The sequence below is a fragment of the Salmo salar genome, chromosome ssa12 (assembly GCF_905237065.1).
Source record: "Salmo salar chromosome ssa12, Ssal_v3.1, whole genome shotgun sequence".
Taxonomy (NCBI): domain Eukaryota; kingdom Metazoa; phylum Chordata; class Actinopteri; order Salmoniformes; family Salmonidae; genus Salmo; species Salmo salar.
In genome coordinates, this window is record NC_059453.1 from 11,029,192 (window position 1) to 11,037,874 (window position 8,683).

The 8,683-nt window shown below is 40.2% G+C and overlaps 1 pseudogene; it reads right to left on the minus strand.

The window, feature by feature from the left end:
- Positions 1-6,839: 6,839 nt before the first annotated feature.
- Positions 6,840-8,404, minus strand: LOC106564146 (microfibril-associated glycoprotein 4-like; annotated as a pseudogene).
- Positions 8,405-8,683: the final 279 nt, after the last annotated feature.

Below are 8,683 nucleotides of genomic sequence, written 5' to 3' on the forward strand. Positions count from 1 at the left end.
TATGATAGTTAAGATATAGAAAACCTTGCCGAGAGCCTACCCAACTGACAATCTCTGAGAAAACAATATAAACTATTGGAACCAAGACTTAAAAATAACTAACGAAATTACGGATAACGAAAATGTACGCTTAATCCAGTATGAACTAGTGTACACTCTAAAAAAGTAGGGGTTCAACAAGGGTTCTTCTAAGATCCTTAGAAGTTCTTTGAAGAACCTTAGGGTTCTTGACACTGAAAATGCCCCCCAAAAGGTTCTTCCAAGAACCCCACAGGAGATGGGGTTCATCGAGGAACCTCATTAGTTGGTGGGGGTTCTTGCAGGAACCTAACTGCCCAACTGAAACATTTGGATTTGAATTTCAAAGGACAGATCTCCTCAATTTAAGGTAAGGTTTGTCCCTTGTATGATCTACATTGATATTGTTTAATGATGATACCATCTATCTTTTCATATTTGTGCAAATCTTTCTAAAAAGGAAATAGACACAATTCAATGGATATCAATCAACAAAGGGGTAAGACTATGTAGGCTATAAGAATATGTACTGTAGGCTATAAGAATATGTACTGTAGGCTATAAGAATATGTTGAAGGCTATAAGAATATGTTGAAGGCTATAAGAATATGTTGAAGGCTATACGAATATGTTGAAGGCTATAAGACAATATGTTGAAGGCTATACGAATATGTTGAAGGCTATAAGAATATGTTGAAGGCTATAAGAATATGTTGAAGGCTATACGAATATGTTGAAGGCTATAAGACTATGTTGAAGGCTATAAGAATATGTTGAAGGCTATACGAATATGTACTGTAGGCTATAAGAATATGTACTGTAGGCTATAAGAATATGTTCTACAATGAGTGATACAATCTGAGTATTAACCATTACAGTAGCAATGAGACCCTTTTTTCAAAATAAATCAACAGGGACATTTTCCTAGATGTAGATCAGACAAATGTTATTTGTTAACAACTGTTGTTAATAACATTTGTCTGATCTACATCTAGGAAAATGTCCCTCTTGATTTATTTAGAAAAAAGGGTCTCATTGCTACTGTAATGGTTAATACTCAGATTGTATCACTCATTGTAGAACATTTTTGTTTACACCGACAGTAAACTTCACATTCTCAGACACTTTGCCTGTGTCCAAATAATCAGCACCATTTTTTTTTCTCACAGATTTGCTGAGGGAGATGAGGGTGGCTATGATCCTGTGCTTTAGCTATAAGAATAGGCTATAAGAATATGTTGAAGGCTATAAGAATATGTACTGTAGGCTATAAGAATATGTTGAAGGCTATAAGAATATGTACTGTAGGCTATAAGAATATGTACTGTAGGCTATAAGAATATGTACTGTAGGCTATAAGAATATGTACTGTAGGCTATATGAATATGTACTGTAGGCTATAAGAATATGTTGAAGGCTATAAGAATATCTACTGTAGGCTATAAGAACATGTACTGTAGGCTATAAGAATATGTACTGTAGGCTATAAGAATATGTACTGTAGGCTATAAGAATATGTACTGTAGGCTATAAGAATATGTACTGTAGGCTATAAGAATATGTTGAAGGCTATAAGAATATGTACTGTAGGCTATAAGAATATGTACTGTAGGCTATAAGAATATGTACTGTAGGCTATAAGAATATGTACTGTAGGCTATAAGAATATGTTGAAGGCTATAAGAATATGTACTGTAGGCTATAAGAATATGTACTGTAGGCTATAAGAATATGTACTGTAGGCTATAAGACTATGTACTGTAGGCTATAAGAATATGTACTGTAGGCTATAAGAATATGTACTGAAGGCTATAAGAATATGTACTGTAGGCTATAAGAATATGTACTGTAGGCTATAAGAATATGTACTGTAGGCTATAAGACTATGTTGAAAGCTATAAGAATATGTACTGTAGGCTATAAGAATATGTACTGTAGGCTATAAGAATATGTTGAAAGCTATAAGAATATGTACTGTAGGCTATAAGAATGTGTACTGTAGGCTATAAGAATATGTACTGTAGGCTATAAGACTATGTTGAAAGCTATAAGAATATGTACTGTAGGCTATAAGAATATGTTGAAGGCTATACGAATATGTTGAAGGCTATAAGAATATGTACTGTAGGCTATAAGAATATGTACTGTAGGCTATAAGAATATGTACTGTGGGCTATAACAATATGTTGAAGGCTATAAGAATATGTTGAAGGCTATAAGAATATGTTGAAGGCTATAAGAATATGTTGAAGGCTATAAGAATATGTTGAAGACTATAAGAATATGTACTGTAGGCTATAAGAATATGTACTGTAGGCTATAAGAATATGTACTGTAGGCTATAAGAATATGTTGAAGGCTATAAGAATATGTTGAAGGCTTTAAGAATATGTTGAAGGCTATAAGAATATGTACTGTAGGCTATAAGAATATGTACTGTAGGCTATAAGAATATGTTGAAGGCTATAAGAATATGTACTGTAGGCTATAAGAATATGTTGAAGGCTAGCTGTATTGGGTGCAGATGACTGAACTGATCACTTGTGTGTCTGTGTCTGCAGGTAAACAGACAAGGAGGCATATAAAGGTATATCAGTTGCTGTGGTGACCCGTCATGTTTTGAGCCCCATATTTTTAGGAAAACAAAATAAACTATCTTTCCTGTTTTGCATGTTATTTTGGCATTAGTACATGTCACATATCAGTTTGCAAACAATGGAAACCAAAAAATATCATCAAGTTAATAAAACCTCATACAAACATGGTCTCTTTTTTGTTTTCTTGAGTAAAGCAGCTCCAAAATGCAGGTGTTTCAGCCTAGCTCAGTGCTTTCTGTGGTGGTGGGGCAAGCCAGCAGAAAATACGGAGCGTTGCGCCATGATTGGCTCAGTGTTCTGTCACTCATGGGAACACTACATCCCCGGCAAGTCATAAGGGTAGAGCACGAAAATTCAAGCCCCTTGGGTGCTGCCATAGTTACATTAGAAGTGGACATCCAAGAAGGCTCAAGGTCATTTGCCACAGATAAAACGACGTTAAATCACATTATATCTACCGTAGCTTTGATTGGACTGATCATGTCAACATCATACTTTCAAATCTTAGCTAGCAGTCATCATGTATCAAGTCAACAATCTACTGGCAAATCCTTTTTAATCCTTGTCATATGAAGATAAATAATGAAGAGAAATTATAGATAAAACGTATTGGTTCTCATCGGCTATTGGACATAAACATTACACAACAAGTTGGAAATCGCAAATTCAACAATGAGTGCTTTGGAAGGAATAAGTGGCTAACTGCAAGCATTACAAAGCCATTAGCCTGCTATTCAGTGGAGTGGCTGTGTGGTCCCAAGTCTAAGATTAATGGGCTCTTTTCTAGTTTAAAATGATAAACATGCAACATTGGCCATGCTGTCAATGAAGCATGATTTGTGCCCTGCTCAAAACAACTGTTAACTAAAAACGACAAAATCTGACTTTAGTGAGTTCAAGACAACTGGGATCTTGGGGAAAAACGAGCTACGGACTGGGAAAACTTTCATCACCTCGGTATTGTAAATTCGGAACTCGGGCCTCTTTCTAGAACTATGACCTGAAGATCACTGACGTCATGATTCAATCCTGTTTTTTTTCTTCAGAGTTCCCAGTTGTCTTGAAAGCACCCTAAATCCAGAGAATGCCAGACTTGATGACAAAGTTTGCCATTAAAATAATAATAATAGGGGAGGGGAGGTTGTTAAAAAATTAAACCCAAAAGATTCTTCAAAAGGTTATTTGAGGATCCATTAAAAGGGGTTATTTGTAAAACCCCTTTAAAGGGTTCTTCAAATAACTTATAGGGGTTCCCCCACAGTTTACGTTTGAAGAACCCCTAAAGGATACTCCAGGTACCTCGAAAAACCTTTTGAAGAACCTTTTTTAAATGTATTTATATATTTTTTAACTACCCCCCCCCCCCCATTATTATTAATAATAACACGCATAACAATAATAACAATAACATCAATAACAACAATAACAACAATAACATTCTTTTTTTTAATTGTCAGTGTTTATTATGATTTAAGTGGCAAAGCAAAAATCCAAATATGAGGTAAACTCCCAGCAGAGCCCCAAGTCCAATGGATATATATCCTGAGTGGCGCAGCGGTCTAAGGCAATGCATCTCAGTGCTAGAGGCATCACTATAGACCCTGGCTGTGTCACAGCGGTCTAAGGCAATGCATCTCAGTGCTAGAGGCATCACTATAGACCCTGGCTGTGTCACAGCTGGCCATGATTGAGAGTCCCATAGGGCGGCGAACAATTGGACCCGCGTCGTTAGGGTTTGGCTGGTGTAGGCTGTCGTTGTAAATAAGAAATAAGAATTTGTTCTTAACTGACTTGCCTAATTAAATAAAGGGAAAAAATTCAAATCAGCCTCCGATTCAGTTGTTTAGATCTCTGAGTTAACACGTGTTCTGGATCTGTGTCCCAGTCCAAATGGAACCCTATTCTCTCTATAGTGCACTACCTTTGACCAGAGCCCAGGGGACTACACCGGGAATAGGCTATTCTCTCTATAGTGTACTACCTTTGAAGTCAAGTGATTTGTTTGTGAGTGATTGTTTGTATGTAATACGGTCTGTTATTGTGGGCTAGATTATTGCGTTGTATTATTGATTCTTTGAGTAAATTACATTTATTACTCATATCTGCTGTACTGCGCCTGACTCCTCTACACCAGCTACACACAGGCTTATTACACATATATGAAACACAATACTTACAATATTACTAACGTGACTGTTTTGGAACATGTTATAGGTCATTCTTATCCACAAGTGTCATATTTTGTGATCACTATGGGGTTGAAATGCAATGTGTTAAAGGAGGAATCTGTGATATTTTTATTTTTTTTTACTTTTAAATTAAAGTGGAACTGACAGCGTTTTAGCAACTTTAAATCTTATTAAAATCTGTTCATATACACCCCCAGGAAGAATGTGATGCCTTTAAAAAAAAAATTGGGTGGGGGGGACAAGCAACCACTTAGATATTGTCATGGATCCTCTCGGTACTGCTGCTCATTCCGTGCACCAGTTCCGGAGGATTACGTCACCGGCCTCTAGGCGTCACTAAACTTTCTCATTATGCAAGCCTGGTTCCCTTTCCCCCTGATTAGTAATTGTAATATTGTGCCCTTTGTTCACCATTGTCTTGTGGGTTATTGTTCCCATGTCCGTTGGTCTTGTGAGTGCCTGTGCGTTGTTGTTTCGTCTTTTCGTGCTGCGTGTATTGCGCAAGTGTTATTACGGGTCTCGTCCCGTGTATTGTATTACAGGGTCTCGTCCAGTGTATTGTATTACGGGTCTCGTCCTGTGTATTTACTATAGGTTTACCCTCGTTCTTTTGTTTGGGTTACATCCCTGTATTTTTCTATACGTGTTTGTTTTGGGCTTCGTCCCCGTGCCTTTTCATGGCATGTTGTATATTTTGGGTGGTTTATTATAACCCACTATTACGTATTGCTGCGCCTGTCTCCAATCATTTATACAACGTGACAGATTTGGTAATTTTCACGTTTTCATACTTTCATAGTTTGGGAATTACGCAGCCTGGGGCTCCTGAGTGGTGCAGATGTCTAAGGCACTGCATCTCAGTGCTAGAGGCGTCACTACAGACACCCTGGTTCGAATCCAGGGTGTATCACAACTGGCTGTGATTGGGAGTCCCGTAGGGCGGCGCACAATTGGCCCAGCATCGCCTGGGGTAGGCTGTCATTGTAAATAAGAACTTGTTCTTAACTGACTTGCCTAGTTAAACAAAGGTTACATAGTAGACTAAGGCATTTGTGAAAATTGTATAGCAATATAGGGTGGGAAAGTGGCCGTGCTTTTGGACAATTAATAGACACTGCAGTAAATAAACCTAATAAAAACATCTGTCTCGTCCAGGACCAGAGTCTACACAGACCAGTGTGCCATAGCCAATCACAACTACAGTAGGCCTTTATGTAAATAAGCTGTTTGCCACACAGGCCTGCCATCATTCCCTTTGAACTGGACTGTGTGTTTACAGGCAGTAGGGCCTGTCATCATTCACTTTGAACTGGACTGAGTGTGTTTACAGGAAGTAGGACCTGCCATAATTCACTTTCAACTGGACTGAGTGTGTTTACAGGCAGTAGGGCCTGCCATCATTCCCTTTGAACTGGAATGTGTGTGTTTACAGGAAGTAGGGTCTGCCATCATTCCCTTTGAACTGGAATGTGTGTTTACAGGCAGCAGCAACAGCATGACTTTAGATCATTAGAACACATTCGCCAAAAGCTACAAATACACCTGACTAGATTTATGCAAATATGTACAGTACTAGTCAACAGTTTGAACACACCTACTCATTCAAGGGGTTTTCTTAATTTTTTACTATTTTCTACATTGTAGAATAATAGTGAAGACATCAAACTATGAAATAACACATATGGAATCATGCAGAAACCAAAAAAGTGTTAAACAAATGAAAATATATTTGAGATTCTTCAAGTAGCCACACATTGACTTGATAACAGCTTTGCACACTCTTGGCATTCTCTCAACCAAAATGATCTGCATGTCACTCATCAGGTTTTCAAGATATGTAACTTTCAAAATATAGAAATCATCCCCATAGAATACATTTTTACAGGGATTTCTGTATTTTAAAGTACAAATACCAAAATATCGATTTGGGTTGAGTTTTCCTTTTAAGACTAAACTCTTCACTCTAAACCTTGTGATGGAAGCAAGCGCATCAGTGGTAGTTCACATTTGCAACAACCTTTAGGAACTAAACACACACACAGGGGAAGAGTTATGATGTGACACCATAGGCGATGATGATGATGTTAAAGCTGATGAAGAAGAAGAACTCACCTGCCCCTCCGTCTACATAACTGCCCAGTCTCAGTGTGTATCCGTAGTTCTCAGGATCAATGGAGAAGGACGTGTATTTAGCATAAACATCCCCCCCCCCTCAAAGTCCTCCATGTCCACTCTCAGCTCATTCTTCTTCCTCATCGTCAGGAGGAAGATGTTGTCCAGACCTGACAAGAACAGAAAGCATAAAGGTCCTGTTAAATTTCAGCTCCTAGCTCCTTTCCTTACCTCCTATCCCCTTTCCTTTAGCTCCTAACCCCTTTATTTTACTCCTAGCCCCTTCCCCTTCCCCTAGCCCCTTCCCCTAGCCCCTTCCTCTAGCTCCTAGCCCCTTCCTTTTACTCCTAGCCCCTTCCCCTTCCCCAACTCCTAGCCCCTTCCCTTAGCTCCTAGACCCTTCCTCTAGCTCCTAGCCCCTTCCTCTAGCTCCTAACCCTTCCTTTTACTCCTAGCCCCTTCCCCTTCCCCAACTCCTAGCCCCTTCCACTAGCTCTTAGCACCTTCCTCTAGCTCTTAGCACCTTCCTCTAGCTCCTAGCCCCTTCCCCTAGCTCCTAACCCTTTCTCTAGTTCCTAGTCCCTTCCTCTAGCTCCTAGCCCCTTCATCTAGCTCTTAGCCCCTTCCTCTAGCTCCTAGCCCCTTCCTCTAGCTCCTAACCCTTCCTCTAGCTCCTAGCCCCTTCCTCTAGCTCCTAACCCTTCCTTTTACTCCTAGCCCCTTCCTCTAGCTCCTAGCCCCTTCCTCTAGCTCCTAGCCCCTTCCCCTAGCTCATTCCTCTAGCTCCTAGCTCCTAGCCCCTTCCTCTAACTCCTAGCCCCTTCCCCTAGGTCCTAGCCCCTTCCTCTAGCCCCTAACCCCTTTCCCTAGCTCCTTCCCCTAACTTCTTCTTGTTTGGTTTTCTCAGATCTGAGGAGGACTCACCCAGCCAGTACTCTTCAGCCACGTTCCCAAAGCCAGATTTGTAGTGTGCCCAGGGTCTGTAGAAGTTCTCTGTTCCATCCATTCTCCTCTGGAACACCTGAGAGGAGAGAGAGGGCAGAGAGAGGATGAGAGAGAGATCGAGAGAGCAGAGATAAGGGGGAGAAGGACAGCGAGGGAAGAGAGGGGGGAGAGGGAAGTAGGGACAGAGATAAGGGAAGGGAGAGAGACACGGGGGGAAAGAGAAAGAGGAGGGAGACAGAGAGGGGGGAGAGATATATTATTATCATACGTTTTGCACCACCGACACATCACAGATGATCTATAAAGGTCTCTACTCACAGTCCACCTCCCTCCATCCGTGTTCATGTCACAGTAGACATGTAAGGGGGTGGTGGGACCCCCAGGGTAGATGGTGTACACCCCACTGGGTTTGGTGTTGTCATGTTGATAGATGTCATCACAGTCCTGAGGGAGGTAGAACTGAGAGAGGACAGCTACAGGAGCCAGCAGAGACATGAGCAAAAAGACCTGGGAGACAGGGACAGGGAAAACATTCACACAACATTCAAACAACAATTTAAAAAACATTAAAACAATATTTACATCACTGTTCAATGCTATCAGTGCAGTACATGCAGCAAAACAACCCAGAGTAGAGATACACACATAACCTCTCATAACAGTCAGACAACTTTAGGCACACATGTAACCTCTCATAACAGTCAGACAACTTTAGACCCACACATAACCTCTCATAACATTCAGACAACTTTAGACCCACACGTAACCTCTCATAACAGTCAGACAATTTTAGACCCACATGCAACCTCTCATAACAGTCAG